The 17294-nt window shown below is 42.7% G+C and overlaps 1 pseudogene; it reads right to left on the reverse strand.

Moving 5' to 3' along the window:
- Positions 1 to 15215: 15215 nt before the first annotated feature.
- LOC145064617 (uncharacterized) lies at positions 15216 to 16947 on the reverse strand (annotated as a pseudogene).
- Positions 16948 to 17294: the final 347 nt, after the last annotated feature.

Here is a 17294-nt window from a genome sequence, read left to right on the forward strand (position 1 = left end):
TTTCAAAGCTTGATTGTGAACTAGGGTTTGTAATAAGTTGATTAACCTTTAGATCTAGGCATGATTGAGCTCCAGGAGCTCGGATCTACTGCCTTTATGGAGCCATATTGCATGAAAGCCCTAGATCTACTCTTTTAGTGCATTTTGAGCCCTAAAACGTTCATTGGTGTTTATTTACACGTAAAGTTGGAAACTTTACGTGTTAATCATGCCCTAGAAACCCAGATCTATGTATGGCATGAGCTGGATTCAAGCAAAATTGAGTATATAGTATTTGCCTGTGAAAGACTCGGTGAGTCGTTCATCGGACTTGGCGAGTCGAGTCGCAAGTCCCCGAGTTTTCCCCCTTTTCGTGTTTGCTGGGTGGAGTAGTGAGTCACGAGGTGTGACTCAGTGGGTCGGAAGCCAGACTCACTCATGAAGGAACTCGGCGAGTCAATGCCCTGACTCGGCGAGTTCAAGGCAATCTTCTTGCCTCAAGAACAGACTCAGCGAGTTGTTCATACAACTCGGCGAGTCTCAGCATAGAGTGTTCTCCGGATGAAGATGAACTCGACGAGTTGTTCATACAACTCGGCGAGTAGGATGAAGGACTATTGGACTTTGGTTTAGAAGGAAAACTCGCCGAGTCAATGCCTAACTCGACGAGTAGAGACAGGATTATGGTCAGACAAAGGGATATGGACTCGGCGAGTTGGCAAGCCAACTCGGCGAGTCGGGTCAACTGGAAGTTGACTTTGACTTTGACTCTTGGTTTGGTTAAGGGTAAATGGTCATTTTACCCTGAGGTCGGTTAGCAGTATTTGACTGAGTGTTTTGTGGGAATTATAGCTGAAGGATTTACGGGGCAGCAGCAGCAGAAGACAGTCAGTTCCCACACAGATCAGCAGCTACTTTGAGGTGAGTTACCTTCTAGTAGCGGTGGGTCTACGGCCACAATGCCGGCCCTCCAGTAGGAGTTGTATGTTAGATGATTGTCTTTGTGATATCATCTAGGTTTGCTACTACCTGATATGTTATATGCAGGCATGATATGTATATGTGATAGTAGTAGAGTTCGGTTGTTAGGATCGAAGGGTAGGTCAGACACCCCAGATATGTCTGACAGAGTGACAGTATGTGATGATATGTTTATATGCTGACATGATATGTTATATGTGATAGTGGTAGTAGGAGGGGAATAGTCCCCAAGTTCGGTCGTTAGGACCGAAGGGTAGATCGGACACCCCAGATATGTCTGATAATATGTTATGTTATGATATATGTGATAGTAGCAGTAGGGGGTGAAATAGTCCCCAAGGATCGGTTGTTAGGGCCGATGGATAGTCAACACCCCAGAATGGCTTGACATGGGTAGTCAGCACCCTAGAACGGCTTGACACAGGTAGGTCGGCACCCCAGAACGGCTTGACACGAGTAGCTCGACACCCCAGAATGGCCGTACCGGGTAGTTCGAGCACCCCAGAATTGCCCGACAGTATGTATGATATGTGATTGTATGGTATGGGGTATGATGGGGGAACTCACTAAGCTTCATGCTTACAGTTTTCAGTTTTGGTTTCAGGTACCTCTTCTTCGAAGGGGAAGGAGCCGGTGCGGTAGCGACACATCACATACACGCTTTGTATTCCGCACTATGAGATCTTCCTGGGGATTTGTACTCTGACGTTATTATGTTTTATAAAATGTTTTTCCAGACACGCGATGTCTTTTGTGAAAAAATATGATCGGTGAATGTTTAATTCCAACGTTTTGCTAAATATATGCTTTTAAAAATGAAATTTTTGGCTCGTATTTTTGGGACGTTACAAGTTGGTATCAGAGCTCTGGTTTGAGGGATTCGGACACACCTTCGGGGGTCTCTGAAGTCAAATCGAGGGATTAAAAGGTTTTAAAGCAGAAAATATTTTCTAAAAAGCTAAGTAAAGAGTTTTAAGAAGGAACGAAGTGTGTGATGTGCGCGACCGGCCGAGCTCAAGTAATTATTCCCCAAAGTACCCATACAAGCTTATGTTATATTTATCAGTTTCAGTAGAACAACATGTTAGAATAGGACTAAGGATCTAGGAGTGATGCCTTATGTGCCTGCTTTATGCGCTTCAGTGTATGAAAAACTGCATGCTAGAATTGAGTAGACCGCAGTAGGATAGCCTGTTTAGGTTATGTCTGATAGTATGAGTTTAGCATTGTATGCTAGTTCAACTTCTCTCTATGAGAATGGATTTGCTTGAGATTGTTTCCTGTTGTCTGAATGCTGCTTGCTTTGTGCTTCGTAGGACTCTAAGTGATGGGAGTTAGACATTAGGTGAATACGTCACGTCACATGTGATCAGGGTTGAATAATCTTAGAGTGCTGGATTTGGCCCTATTGCGCAGCTCTTGTCTGAGTCTAACCATTGTAGAGCCGAGTCTGTTACTCAAAGGATTATCTGAGCCTTCCCACATGTGATGGTATTCAGGTAATGGCTAATTGGCATTGCAAGGAGGCCTTCAGCAGCTGAGGACCGGGTAGGGTGGAGTTAGAGATTTACCTAGGGCAAGCCTAGGATGAGTATAGCAGTGATCAACGGTAGTGAAAGGGACCTGGTGGAGTTAAGGCAGTCCTTGGAGAAGGTACAGATAGATGTGGAAGGTAGTATGGGCCCGTACTACTGAAAGCAGAGGATCCGTACCCGAACCGAGGAAGGACAAGATAAGACCAGGGAACTTGTAGTTGGTATGATCCCTCCAGAGGTATCAGTATCGCTAATGATTATTATTTTTGTATTTCAGAATGGTGGTACTACACTCGAGGCCAGCAGTTGGCAGTTCAGGAGAGGGATCGGGTTCGAGATCAGGTTCCGAGCCAGTAGATGAGGGGCTACATGAGTTCATCGCGTCAGAGATCACCATAGGCATCCTTGAATCGACCCCCATTATCTTCGGGTCGATCAAGGAAGGGATAGTTGAGTTGATGGAGGAGCGCCTCAGGGCATTCAGGAGCAACATGGCATCTGGCCAGTCGGGATCTCGCACACTGTCCTTCAAGGACCTCAGGGGCAGTGGTGTGTCGGATTTTCACGGGGCGAAGGACCCCATAACTGCCAGGAGATGGATTGTAGACATTGAGTCTGCACAGATGATTAGCTTCTGCCCTGAGGGGTCAAAGGTGAGGTTTGCAGCAGGGTGTTTACGAGATCGAGCTAGGGATTGGTGGGAGTCCGTGGGTGACTCGTTGGGAGCCTCGGCTGTCGAGGCTATGACCTGGTCGGACTTTGCAACCAGGTTCAGGGAAGAGTTTGCGCCGGCTGTCGAGCTTCAGCAGCTGGCCAGGGAGTTCTTGGATATGAGGTAGACGACGGAGACTGTGGTGGAGATCACCGCCAAGTTCCGGGAGAGGGCATTGTTGGTGCCCCAGTATGCGGGTGATGAGGACATGAGGAGGACCCGCTACCATGACATGATCCGAGCTGATATTCGAGAGCATGTCAGTTTTTCAGCTTGCCCTACCTTGGACTCTATGATTGCCAGGGAGAGGGAGAAGGAGATAGATCTGGAGCACATCCGAAAGAGGAAGACAGAGGAGAGGGACAGGCAGGATGGGCTTCGGGGAAGAAGCCCAAGGGACCAGATGGTAGGCCGAAAGGCCAGTTAGGACCGAGCCGCTGCAAGAAATGCGGCAGGCCTCAAGAGGGGGCATGTAGGCTAGGATCGTCGGGCTGCTATAAGTGTGGCAAGACGGGGCATTTCAGCAGGGATTGTACCGCCCCTGCACCTGTGATTTAGACGTCGGAGTTGTTGTGTTTCCACTGCAACCAGAGGGGCCACAAGAAGGCCAATTGCCCCCAGTTGACAGCATCAACGCCGGTTAAGGCGCCAGCTCCAGCTACCCTGCGGATTACAGATGGCCGGCAGGGCAAGGCAGAGGCTCCAGTGGTGAGGAGTCGGGCGTTTCAGCTGACTACCGAGGAGGCACGCGCCGTACCCGATGTGGTGACGGGTATGATTCTTTCCCTATATTTTATTTTTATGATGATATGATATTGATATGTGCTCTGTGTATATGCGTTAGGATCGTTCCATGTGAACGGTATCCCTGTTCAGGTGTTGTTTGACTCGGGTGCCACCCGATCATTTGTTTCCCTTGCGCTTAGCAAGAGGTTTACTGAGTCTTCGGGCATGTTGGATTGCCCTTTAGAGGTAGAGATTGCCAATGAACGATTGGTGCGAGCGTCAGCAGTATTCAGGGATTCTGTTCTAAGGTTATTTGAGGAGCGCTATTTAGTGGATTTGGTTCCCATCCCATTGAGGGGGGAACAAGGTGATTATAGGCATGGATTAGTTGAGCCCTAATGGGTTGTGATAGATTGTGCACAGCAGCTAGTGCGGATCAGGACCCCAAGTGGGGGAGAGTTGGTGATCCACGACGAGAGGCCACAACGTGGACCCACAGTATGTTCAGCAACGAGAGCTAGGCGCTACCTTCAGCAGGGTTGCGCGGGATATGTCGCGTATGTTATGGATACCTGGGAGGCGGGCAAGGCGACGGTGAGCGAGGTTCCAGTGGTGCGAGACTACGCTGATGTGTTCCCGGAGGAGCTTCCTGGAATACCTCAGGAGCGTCAGGTAGAGTTCAGGATCGACCTAGTTCCTGGTGCGACTCCGATAGCCAAGGCACCCTATCGGTTGGCTCCTCCCGAGATGCAGGAGTTGTCTACGCAGCTGCAGGAGCTGCTAGACAAAGGGATTTATTCGACCGAGCAGTTCACCCTGGGGAGCCCCGATCCTGTTGGTGAAGAAGAAGGACGGGTCGCATTGGACGTGTATAGATTACCGGGAGCTGAATAAGGTAACGGTGAAGAACCGTTACCCACTACCGAGGATTGATGACCTCTTTGATCAGTTACAGGGAGCATCTTGGTTCTCCAAGATCGATTTGCGTTCGGGTTATCATCAGATGAGGGTTAGAGAGGAGGATGTACAGAAGATCGCGTTTCGGACGCGTTATGGCCATTATGAGTTCGTGGTGATGCCGTTTGGGCTCACTAATGCTCCTGCCGCGTTCATGGACCTCATGAACCGCGTGTGCAGACCGATGCTGGATTGGTCTGTGATAGTTTTCATTGATGACATCTTGATTTATTCCAAGACGCAGGAAGAGCACAAGGAGCATCTGAGAGAGGTTTTAGAGACCTTGAGGAGGGAAAGCTTGTATGCCAAGTTCTCCAAGTGTGAGTTTTGGTTGCACGAGGTGTAGTTTCTTGGGCACCTTGTCAACCAGAACGGGATTTCAGTAGACCCGGCCAAGGTGGAGGCCGTGATGAGATGGGAGGTTCCGAAGTCTCCATCCGAGATTCGGAGTTTCCTAGGATTAGCAGGCTACTATCGGAGATTCATTCAGGATTTCTCCAAGATAGTCGTACCCCTGACACGGTTGATTAGGAAAGTCGTGGTCTTTCAATGGGGGCCTGAGCAGCAGGCAGCGTTTAAGATTCTGAGGCAGAGATTGTGCGAGGCGCCAATCTTAGCCCTGCCCGAGGCGTAGAGGATTTTGTGGTATACTGTGATGCGTCTATCTCAGGCTTGGGCGCAATATTGATGCAGAGGGGACATGTCATTGCTTATGCCTCGAGGCAGCTGAAGCCTCACGAGGCGAACTACCCGACGCATGATTTAGAGTTGGGGAGGTGGTCTTCGCCCTCAAGATTTGGCGGCATTACCTCTACGGGGTTCGATGTACCATTTACACGGACCACAAGAGTTTGACGTACCTCATGGATCAGCCGAATGTGAACATGAAGCTGCGTCGGTGGTTGGACGTTGTGAAGGATTATGATTGCGAGATCCTTTATCACCCGGGGAAGGCCAATGTGGTGGCCGATACGTTTAGCCGTAAGGCGGAACCGATCGGGGATGTGTGTATGAGGATGACAGTGGTGACTCCACTGTTAGAGCAGATTCGGAAAGCTCAACAGGAGGCTATGAAGGAGGAACATCGGAAGAGTGAGCGAATAGTGGGTCAAGTCACCTCCTTCGATTATGATAGTCGAGGATTATTGACACTACACCGTAGGGTGTGGGTGTCGTATCATGGAGGCGTGTGCCAGATCTTGATGGAGGAGGCGCACAAATCCCGATTCTCTATTCATCAAGGGGCGACGAAGATGTATAAGGATCTTCGTCTAGACTATTGGTGGCCCTGCATGAAGCAGGATGTGGCGTGGTACGTCGAGCGGTGTTTGACCTGCAGGAAGGTCAAGGCCGAGCATCAGAGACCGCACGACAAGATGCAGCCGTTGGATATCCCGTTATGGAAATGGGAAGATATTACGATGGATTTTATCACAAATCTTCCCCGGACGGTGCGAGGAGTAGATTCGATTTGGGTCATCGTGCATCGGTTGACCAAGAGCGCCCATTTTATTCCGATTCAGGAGAGTATCTCAGCCGAAAAGTTGGCCGATATCTATATCAGGGAGATAGTGGCGCGGAACGGGGTGCCAGTGTCAGTGATATTAGACCGAGATGTGCGGTTCACTTCCAGGTTTTGGAAGAAATTTCATGATGAGTTGGGCACTCGTCTGCATTTTAGCACCGCCTTTCACCCACAGACGGATGGTCAGAGCGAGCGGACCATCCAGATGTTGGAGGATATGTTGTGGGCATGCGTGCTAGACTTCGGTGGTAGTTGGGATAACTATCTTCCCTTGGCTGAGTTCTCGTACGACAACAGCTACCACGTGAGTATTGACCGCCCTCCATTCGAGATGTTGTACGGACGGAAGTGCAGGACCCCGATATGTTGGGGTGAAGTTGGCCAGAGGGTCATGGGGAGCACCGAGGTGGTGCTCAAGACGACCGATAGAATCCAGCAGGTTCGAAGCAGGCTTCAGACTGCGCAGAGTCGACAGAAAAGTTACGCTGATAAGCGTCAATCAGACCTGGAGTTCCAGGTCGGGGATATGGTTCTCCTGAAAGTGTCGCCTTGGAAAGGCGTCATTCGATTTAGGAAGCGGAGCAAGTTGGGCCTGAGATACATTGGTCCATTCAGGGTTGTAGCCCGGGTAGGCAAGGTGGCATATAGGCTGGATCTGCCAGCCAAGCTCAGTCAGATCCAAAGCACCTTCCATGTCTCCCAGCTGCGAAAGTGCCTAGTGGATGATTCAGCAGTGGTGCCGCTAGAGGATATACAGGTTGATGATAGCCTGAATTACATTGAGCGCCCAGTCGCAATCCTCGACCGGAAGTTGAGGGATCTAAGGAAGAAGAGGGTTGAATTAGTGAAGGTGCAATGGCAGCACCGAAAGGGTTCAGAATGGACTTGGGAGCCGGTGGAAGAAATGATGGAGCATTACCCCGAGCTGTTTCAGGATCGAGCAGCAGACTTCGAGGACGAAGTCTAAAATAAGTGGGGGAGATTTGTAGCACCTGGTTCCTGGTATGTAGAATTTATCTAAGTGTTTTGCATTTTTTTAGCCTTCGACTCGGCGAGTTGTAGGCCGGACTCGTCGAGTAGAGACGGGATATGGAGCACATTTAAGTTGGCGACACGACGAGTCCATATTCTGGACTCGGCGAGTCCCTGCTGTCTGATGAAACCCTAAATTTCAAGGGTTTGCACCCTATTTAAGTCATTTTATGCGCCCCCAAGCTCACCCCCTTCACCCTCAGAGCTCCCTATATCGTCCAACCCTTGTTCCTTGTGAGATTGAAGTTCTTTGGTGTGTTTTCTCGAAGTTTTTGAGAGAAAAGGAGAGTAGATCAAGAAGAGAAGAAGGAGGCCAGACATCTTGGTGTTATTTCAGTGATTTCCTTGAGGTATAACTCAGTTTCCCTCCGTTTTCATGCTTATAGTCCCTTATAGCTCCATTAAAGTCCTTCTTAAGCCATTTCCAAGCTTGATTATGAACTAGGGTTTGTAATAAGTTGCTTAACCTTTAGATCTAGGCATGATTGAGCTCCAGGAGCTCGGATCTACTGCCTTTATGGAGCCATATTGCATGAAAGCCCTAGATCTACTCTTTTAGTGCATTTTGAGCCCTAAAACGTTCATTGGTGTTTATTTACACGTAAAGTTGGAAACTTTACGTGTTAATCATGCCCTAGAAACCCAGATCTATGTATGGCATGAGCTGGATTCAAGCAAAATCGAGTATATAGTATTTGCATGTGAAAGACTCGGCGAGTCGTTCATCAGACTCGGCGAGTCGAGTCGCGAGTCCCCGAGTTTTCCCCTTTTTCATGTTTGCTGGGTGGAGTAGTGAGTCACGAGGTGTGACTCAGTGGGTCGGAAGCCAGACTCACTCATGAAGGAACTCGGTGAGTCAATGCCCTGACTCGGCGAGTTCAAGGCAATCTTCTTGCCTCAAGAACAGACTCAGCGAGTTGTTCATACAACTCGGCGAGTCTCAGCATAGAGTGTTCTTTGGATGAAGATGAACTCGACGAGTTGTTCGTACAACTCGGCGAGTAGGATGAAGGACTATTGGACTTTGGTTTAGAAGGAAAACTCGCCGAGTCAATGCCTAACTCGACGAGTAGAGACAGGATTATGGTCAGACAAAGGGATATGGACTCGGCGAGTTGGCAAGCCAACTCGGCGAGTCGGGTCAACTGGAAGTTGACTTTGACTTTGACTCTTGGTTTGGTTAAGGGTAAATGGTCATTTTACCCTGAGGTCGGTTAGCAGTATTTGATTGAGTGTTTTGTGAGAATTATAGTCGAAGGATTTCTGGGGCAGTAGCAGCAGAAGACAGTCAGTTCCCACACAGATCAGCAGCTACTTTGAGGTGAGTTACCTTCCAGTAGCGGTGGTTCTACGGCTACAATGTCGGCCCACCAGTAGGAGTTGTATGTTAGATGATTGTCTTTGTGATATCATCTAGGTTTGCTACTACCTGATATGTTATATGCTGGCATGATATGTATATGTGATAGTAGTAGAGTTTGGTTGTTAGGACCGAAGGGTAGGTCAGACACCTCAGATATGTCTGACAGAGTGACAGTATGTGATGATATGTTTATTTGCTGGCATGATATGTTATATGTGATAGTGGTAGTAGGAGGGGAATAGTCCTCAAGTTCGGTCGTTAGGACCGAAGGGTAGATCGGACACCCCAGATATGTCTGATAATATGTTATGTTATGATATATGTGATAGTAGCAGTATGGGTGAAATACTCCCCGAGGATCGGTTGTTAGGGCTGATGGGTAGTCAGCACCCCAGAATGGCTTGACATGGGTAGTCAGCACCCCAGAACAACTTGACACGGGTAGGTCGGCATCCCAGAATCGCCATACCGGGTAGGTCGGGCACCCCAGTATTGCCCGGCAGTATGTATGATATGTGATTGTATGGTATGGGGTATGATGGGGGAACTCACTAAGCTTCGTTGTAACACCGTAAAAATTTGAACAATTTTTCACTTTTGAAAACCATGAAGTATCATTTGCATTCATAAATAAAAACATTGTATCAACATTGTATCAGTACAAAACCCCAAGATCAAAATATAAAAACTCCAATGTGCGTGTGTATGAATCATGTCGGCGCCTTCCCGCGATCGTCACTGGTACCTGAAACACATAACACATAACACTGTAAGCATAAATGCTTAGTGAGTTTCCCAAAATACCACTCTAACACATAATAGCCACTCGAGGCTATAACTCTGTCGACCCTCTGGTCAATGTGTCTTAGTGGGGCCCTCCAGCCCCAACTCTCTGTGGGCCCTCTGGCCCTAACTCTATGGACCCGAAGGTCCTTACTCTGTAACTCTGAATCATGCATATCACATATCACAATAAATCACAACACATAAATAGCATGCAAATATACTAGCATATAACTCTAAAATACTCTTTCACATAACTCTGTTACCACACTAGGTAAAGTATAGTGAGAAGACTCACCTCAGACGTCTCGGTCAATCTTTGACTCGGTAGAAATATTGCCTAGCCTCCGCCTATTCACATAAAGTAAATACTCTCATAAATATAACTCTCGAGACCAGACTCAACCCTCTGTTGGCACCTTCAGAAGGGTAAAAGACTATTTTACCCCTCTCCTGACTCAAAGATCCCATTGTTGACCAAACCTTAAAAGTCAAAGAAAGTCAACGGTCAAACTTTGACCCAACTCGTCGAGTGCACTCTGGCGACTCGGCGAGTACACATATGTCCACTAACTCTTTGTCCCACTTGGTACGTCGAGTCCCTCCCTATGCTCGAGGAGTCACACCTAGCATAAATCGCAGGGCCACCCCGACTCAACTCGTCGAGTCTCAAGAACAACTCGGCGAGTACCGCCTCGAACTCCAGTCCTCTAATCCCCTTCTGACTCACTGAGTTATCCCCCAACTCGGCAAGTCTACTCACTGAGTGATTTACGTGAAACCCTAAACCTACTCGCCGGGTCTCAAGAACAACTTGGCGAGTTCATGCCATGCACAAATTCTATTGACCTCCTGAGGTTAGATCTGTGCCCCTAATCCATAGATCTGGCCTTCCCAAGCATGAATGTCACGTAAAGTTTGAATCTTGATGCTTATATATCAACAAAATGGCATCAAATGGTGATTTAGTCCCAAAAATGGCAACCTAAGTCCAATAACCCCAAAATGACTCATAAAGCTCCAAGGGTTAAGGTCTCTAGACCTCTTTGAGTCCAGATCCAAGGCACAAACTCGAGAAGGGACCAAATACTCTACCTAATCATCTTCCAAAGGGTTTGAAAACCCTAACTCTATGAATAACCACCCAAAACTGGAGAAAGTCTGAAGGAATACCTCAATATGAAGCCTTTGAACTCTGAAATCACTAGATTTGCACTTCCTTCAGCCTTCTCTTGCCTTAATCACCTTCTCCTTCAATTTACACCAACAAATGATCAACAATGGCCACTCTTTACATCACAAACGATCTAGGTCTCTCTCTGGGGTGTGGTAGCCGCTAATGACGGCCATAAGGGCCTTTAAATAGGTCCCAAACCCTGGAAATTAGGGCTTCAATAAACAGCGTGGACTCGCCGAGTCCACCCATGGACTCGCCGAGTCTGGACGTGAACCTGGATGAACATCTGCGACCTTACTCGACGAGTCTTGGCACCAACTCGACGAGTTCCTCCACAAACTCCAAAAATAAATGAATAAAATAATATACCTGGGAATCCAGATGTTACATTCGTGCTTACAGTTTTCAGTTTTGGTTTCAGGTACCTCTTCTTCGAAGGGGAAGGAGCCGGCGCGGTAGCGGCACATCACATACACGCTTTGTATTCCGCACTATGAGATCTTCCTGGGGATTTGTACTCGGACATTATTATGTTTTATAAAATGTTTTTCCAGACATGCGATGTCTTTTGTGAAACAATATGATCGGTGAATGTTTAATTCCAATGTTTTGCTAAATATATGTTTTTAAAAATGAAATTTTTGGCTCGTATTTTTGGGACGTTACACTACTGCCGTTAATGCTTTTCTACCACCACCAGCCACCTTGTATGGGTAGCTGTGTGTGTATGTGTTTATGTGTGTTATATGGTGTGTGTGTGTGTGTGTGTGTTTCCTTTTAGATAATATGTTGTATGGATGTTCTTTTCCGGAGAAAAATTAAAGAAACCCATCACCACCACTGTGAGGTGGTGGTTACCACCTTCTGCCACCGCTCTGCCACCACTAGCCACCATCTTTGGTGGCTGTGTGGATTTATGTGCGACTAGACTAATGTTTGGAGTGCTTTTGATATTGTTTTGGCCTAAAATCATAACCACCACCATTATGAGGTGGTGGTTGTTGTCGTGAACTGCCATTGACCACCACCGCACGAGGTAGCAGTAAGTGGTGCCCGACTTATTAACCGTTATTTAACCTAAAAACTTAACCATTGGACCTAATTGGCATGTGTTTGGGTTAGAAACCCTAACTAGGGCTTAAAAAGCCCTTATCTTGGAGACTTTTGTTTGGGACTTGCTGGGACCTGTGTTTTAGACTGTTGGATTAGAGTTATGGACTATGTCTGACCACATTTTATGATTGACCTAGTGGAGAGATAGGCTTAATGGATTAAGTCCTTAATGGGTTAAGTGTTCTTATTTAACTCTAATCGTCATTTTATGTGAAACCCTAATCGTGTTTGGGCTTCAGGTTGGGCCTTTCTTTGGGGCTTTGGTGATTGGGTTATCGATGGGCCATCTGAGAACAAGTGTATGGAATAGGAAAAAATTGGATGGGCCTTAGGTTATGGCCCATGTAAGGGGTTTGGGCCCAATTTGGAAAATTGGGTCATAATTGGGCCTTGGTTGATTATTTGGCTTTTAGGCCTTCAAAGTGTGAGTTGGGGCCTTGGTTTTAGACCAAACTAGGTTAGGGGTAAATTGGTCTTTCTACCCCAAGTATGGATTTATGATTATGCATTGGAACCCAACTGTTAATTGGGTGTTGTTGTGATGTTAACAGTTCGGGGGTCTGTCATCCAACAACCAAAGATTTATCCGTGAGACTTCAACAGTGTGAGGTGAGTCTCCCTTCATGAATGTTACGGGTCAAAGGCACCAAGGTCGGCCCTTTATTTATTGTATTGTATGATGGTTATGTGTGTGATAATTATCATAGTTCACGTATTGCTCGATGATTATGTGATTCATGTGTGATATTATGTGGTAGTGGTACAGGGGTGAAATAGACCCCGTAACCAGTTGGAATAAAACGGAGTGTAGGTCAAACACCCATATATGCCTAACAATGTGTTTGTGTTATTATTATATGGTAGCGGTAGGGGTGAAATAGACCATGTAACCGGTTGAAATAGATCGGAGGGTAGGTCGGGAACCCAAATATGTCGGGCATGATAGGTCGAGCACCCAAATATGCTCGACAGGGTAGGTTGAACACCTAGATATGTCTGAAAATATGTTTGTATTGTATGTAGTATATTGAGAGGAACTCACTAAGCTTTGTACTTATAGTTTTTAGTTTGTGTTTCAGGTACTGCAGTTTTCAAACAAGAGAGTTCCGGATGATTGCAGGGCACACACCACATATTTTCGCATTTTTCGATTTACTCTGATTTGAAACAATACTCATACACTTACTTTGTTAAACTTGTATGGATAATGTTTGGAGCACTATTTTTATTCGATTAAAAATGAAATTTTATGGTCTTATTTTTGAGACGTTACACAAATTTATTTTCTTTTTATTTTTTTTGTTCTTTAGTGCTTTTATATTTATGTTGCGAAAAAATGAAAAATAAAAACAAACAACTTGTTTATTGAGAATTAAAGTTTCAATGTGTGATAGATATTGCAAAATAAGTTATATTTCTATCTGTGATATCAATAGTTTATATTGAAGGTAATATTTTTCAGTTTGATAACAGACTAAAACAAAGAACAAAATAAATAATAATAATTGGTCTCTATAAAAAAAAACTTGTTATAATATTTTAAATTCAATTCAAGTTTATTTACTTGAATCAAAATAAATAAGAACATTAGAAAAACCATAAATAATTAAAATTGAAAAAAAAAAGTAAAAAAGGTAAAAAAAACAGTCAAATTATTGAAAAATAAAGTTAAAAAACGAAAATAAATAAAGTATATATATAAAAAAAATAATATATATATATATATATATATATATATATATATATATATATATATATATATATATTGTAATTTTTTATAAACTACATAAACTAAATTTGAATTTTTAAAACTAATTTTAGAACTCATTATGCAAAAAAAAATAAGAGAGTTAACCATAAAAATCATTTAATGAGCTAGAGCCATAATATACAAAAAAATCATAATAATAACAATAATAAAATGAATATATTAAATCATTTTTCAATTACACGGTAAAAACTTAAAATTTTTATGATCTTAGTCCTGTATTTTTCAATGCAACTATAATATAATGATGACTTTTTATACTATCAACCACTATGAAAAAGAGTTTTGGATAAACACATGTGCAAACAGATAAGTTCTAAACTGTAACACTCAAAAGTCAAAACTCAAAAGGCCATTGTTGATCTTTTTGACTTTGGAAAACTAAAACCCTTTATAGCGTAAAATTTTGTCAATGTCAGTGTGTGGCTCCCCAGGATCTTGCGTTTTACATATCATCGTTTTACATATCATCGAAATATTATGATCTTAAATTCCATTGATAAATAATAAACACCAAAATACATGAGTAAGGTATTTAAAATATTGGAAGTATGGTGGGTGGAGACGTGGAGTCAGGAGTGTGTGGTGCCGGTAGTGTGGTGGTTGAGGGAGGGGGTCTCAATGAATTTGTTTGACAAGTGTCGGATAAGGAAGAAGGCATTTAAACTAAACCTGTTTGACAAAGTTCATTTCGACTTTTCTTCTTCAATACTCAACTCACAAGCTTTGACTTCATTAAAATTCTTGTCATTGTCAACTTAAGCTTGTCAAATCCTCATACACTTAGCTAGCGAGTTTTTGACCATATAGATGTTTTTAAAAAACTTATTTACCTAATATATTGGTATACTTTTAAACATATTTATCATACAAGGTTATTTACTATTTTCCTTTATTTTTTTTAAATGTGCCATATGATCCGGTTTTTCTTCTGCTCATGATATATGAACCAAAACATAAAGCACATAATAAACCACACAAAACCCGTTCACTGTAACTTATTGTTTGTTTTTTTTTTAGTATTTTTTCTTTTGGCTTTTTTTTTTAGATTTTGCTATTAGTGTTTATTAATTGTTTTTTACAAGCAACATTATATCTAACAAATCTTCTTAAAAATCCAAGAAAAAACTTTTTAAATTTAAAACAACAAACAACTTTTTAAATCTAAACCAACAAACATCATACTAAACTAAAAAAATTCATAAGGAAAATCTTTAAAGTACAAAACGACAATTGTTTGTTACAAAAGACAAAAAAAAAAAATACAAAACATTTGAAATAACTTTGATTTGATAACCACATCTACAAAGAAAAAAGATATAAAATAATAAGATATAAAATTTTATACGAATGAACCAAAAAAATATTGGATGTCTTCATTTACCATGGTTTAGACTAACATTTTTTTTCAATTGTGACCACTTTGCTTACAAATTCCACAAATGTTCGTTTTTCTTCATTCTTTAATGTCCATTCCATTTCGAAGTCTTGTTGAGCGCGGATGATCTTTTTTATTCCGTAAAAGCTCAAAATTTGAAAGCAACTCTTTAAACAATGATTGTGGTCAATACGATTCATGAGGAAGTGGGGAAAATTCAGATGCCCAAGTATCACAATACTTTCAATTGAGTAACATTTATCAACATATTGCAAACTATTTAAAGAAAGTGTGGCACATGCACTTAATACATGAGAACAAGGATATTTAAACACTTCCCACTTACCACATTTGCAAGTTTTTTGCTCCAAATTAAGTACTTGCACATTTCTTCCTCTTTGAGTTATCAACTCAAATATACCTTTCTCTCGATTAAAAGATTTCAAGGAATGTGCAATTACTTTTGACATCAAAGCTATTTGTTTGACAAGAACATGAGGGGTATATGCATCTTCATTAGCTCGTGAACTATTTCCTAAAGGGCGTCTCACCTCAAAATAATGCACTAATCTATAGAAAGTAAGTTGGACACAAGCCGTGATTGGTAAAAACGAGCACATTAAGGACGCTATTAAAAATCTCCGACAAATTTGTTGTGAGCAACCCATATCTCCTCCCACCATCATATGCAAGTGTTCATCTATCAAGTGGATGACTCTTTAGCCATTGTCTAGCTTGTGGATTTAGCTTCCCAATTTCTTACATGGTTTAGTTTAATTTTCGAAATTGATTTTGACTCCCGACACAATAAGCTAGATCTTTCAATTCTGAATTACGAAATTTATCATAAAAGTTGTTGATAAAATGACGTAAACAATACCTATAGAATAAACAACAATAATGTGAGCTATAAAGTTTTAAAAAAAATTAAATAAAAAACAAAATAATGTGTGCTATAAACAATACCTATGAAAACCATGTGGCTCTAAACATGGTGATCCATGTTGATTGACTACCTTTAGGATTCCACCATGACAATCAGATATTAAACAAATGCCTTCACGCTCCTTTACCACATGAATCTTGATAAAAGAAAGAAACCAATTCCAGCTATCATATGATTCATTTTCTACAATAGCAAATGCTAGTGGCAAATTTTGATTATTGCCATCAACTCCCATTGCAATCATCATCGTTCCCTTGTACTTACCATACAAATGTATGCCATCAATGCTAATCACCGTTCGACAATGTACAAACCCTTAATAGAAGGGGCAAAAGCCCAAAAGAACACGTCTAAATTCCATGGGTTCTACATTGGTTGATCTCGAAACCAACCACTCAACTATAGTCCCAGGATTGAACTTTTGAAGAGCGCATATAAATTTGGGCAAAGCAGAATAAGATTCTTCCCAATTGTCAAACACTTGTTCAATTGCTTTTTGATTTCCGGTCCATACCTTTTTATATGAAGGAATATAGCCTAATTTTTCAACTATTTCGGCTTTCAAAGTAGGAGTACTAATTGAAGGTTGCTCTTTAATAAGATGTTTGGTTTCCTGGGCTATCAAGTTTCCATCAAGGTTTGGATGGTATTGAGAAATATTATTATTTAAACAAGTATGTGGACCGATGTACTTTGTAATTTCAAAATACCCACTTCGTTTCGTTTGATTGCACGAACTTGCCATTTGCAACCCGATTGTGAATGTAACTTGCATCTTATGGTCCATAGAGTTGGACGTGTCTCAACAACCACAAACTGTTTATGTGTCTTAATGCTATAAATCTTGATAGCTCTAATAAGTTCTTCTTTATCCTTGAAAGAATCTTTTCCCAACTCTTTTGTAAAATCATTCTTGCTCACTAATTGTGACACAATCCAACTGCTATCAGTAGTCATATTTGTTTCCTCCATAGTAGTAAAAGTTGAAGGAACTTGAAAGTGGTTGTCAAAAGGTTCTTCATCATCTTCATCTCCAATTCAATCTTCTTCCAACACATCATTTTCAACAACTTCATTATCACTTGTTATTGCATAGTTTGCAACAGCAACATGAGAGATTGAGTAGAAATCCTCATTCCGAACAATGTCTAATATGACATTAGCATCCATCTACAATCAAACAAATAAAATCAGAGAAACAAAAAAAGACCATCTTACATGTTCAAGCAAATAGAAATAGAAACCAGAACAAAATCTCAATCAAACAGATAAAATAGACAATAAAACAACATCATCCAATCAATGTAGATAAATCAGAT

The sequence above is a fragment of the Lactuca serriola genome, chromosome 7 (genome assembly GCF_051521515.1).
Source record: "Lactuca serriola cultivar US96UC23 chromosome 7, Lser_US96UC23_V15, whole genome shotgun sequence".
Taxonomy (NCBI): domain Eukaryota; kingdom Viridiplantae; phylum Streptophyta; class Magnoliopsida; order Asterales; family Asteraceae; genus Lactuca; species Lactuca serriola.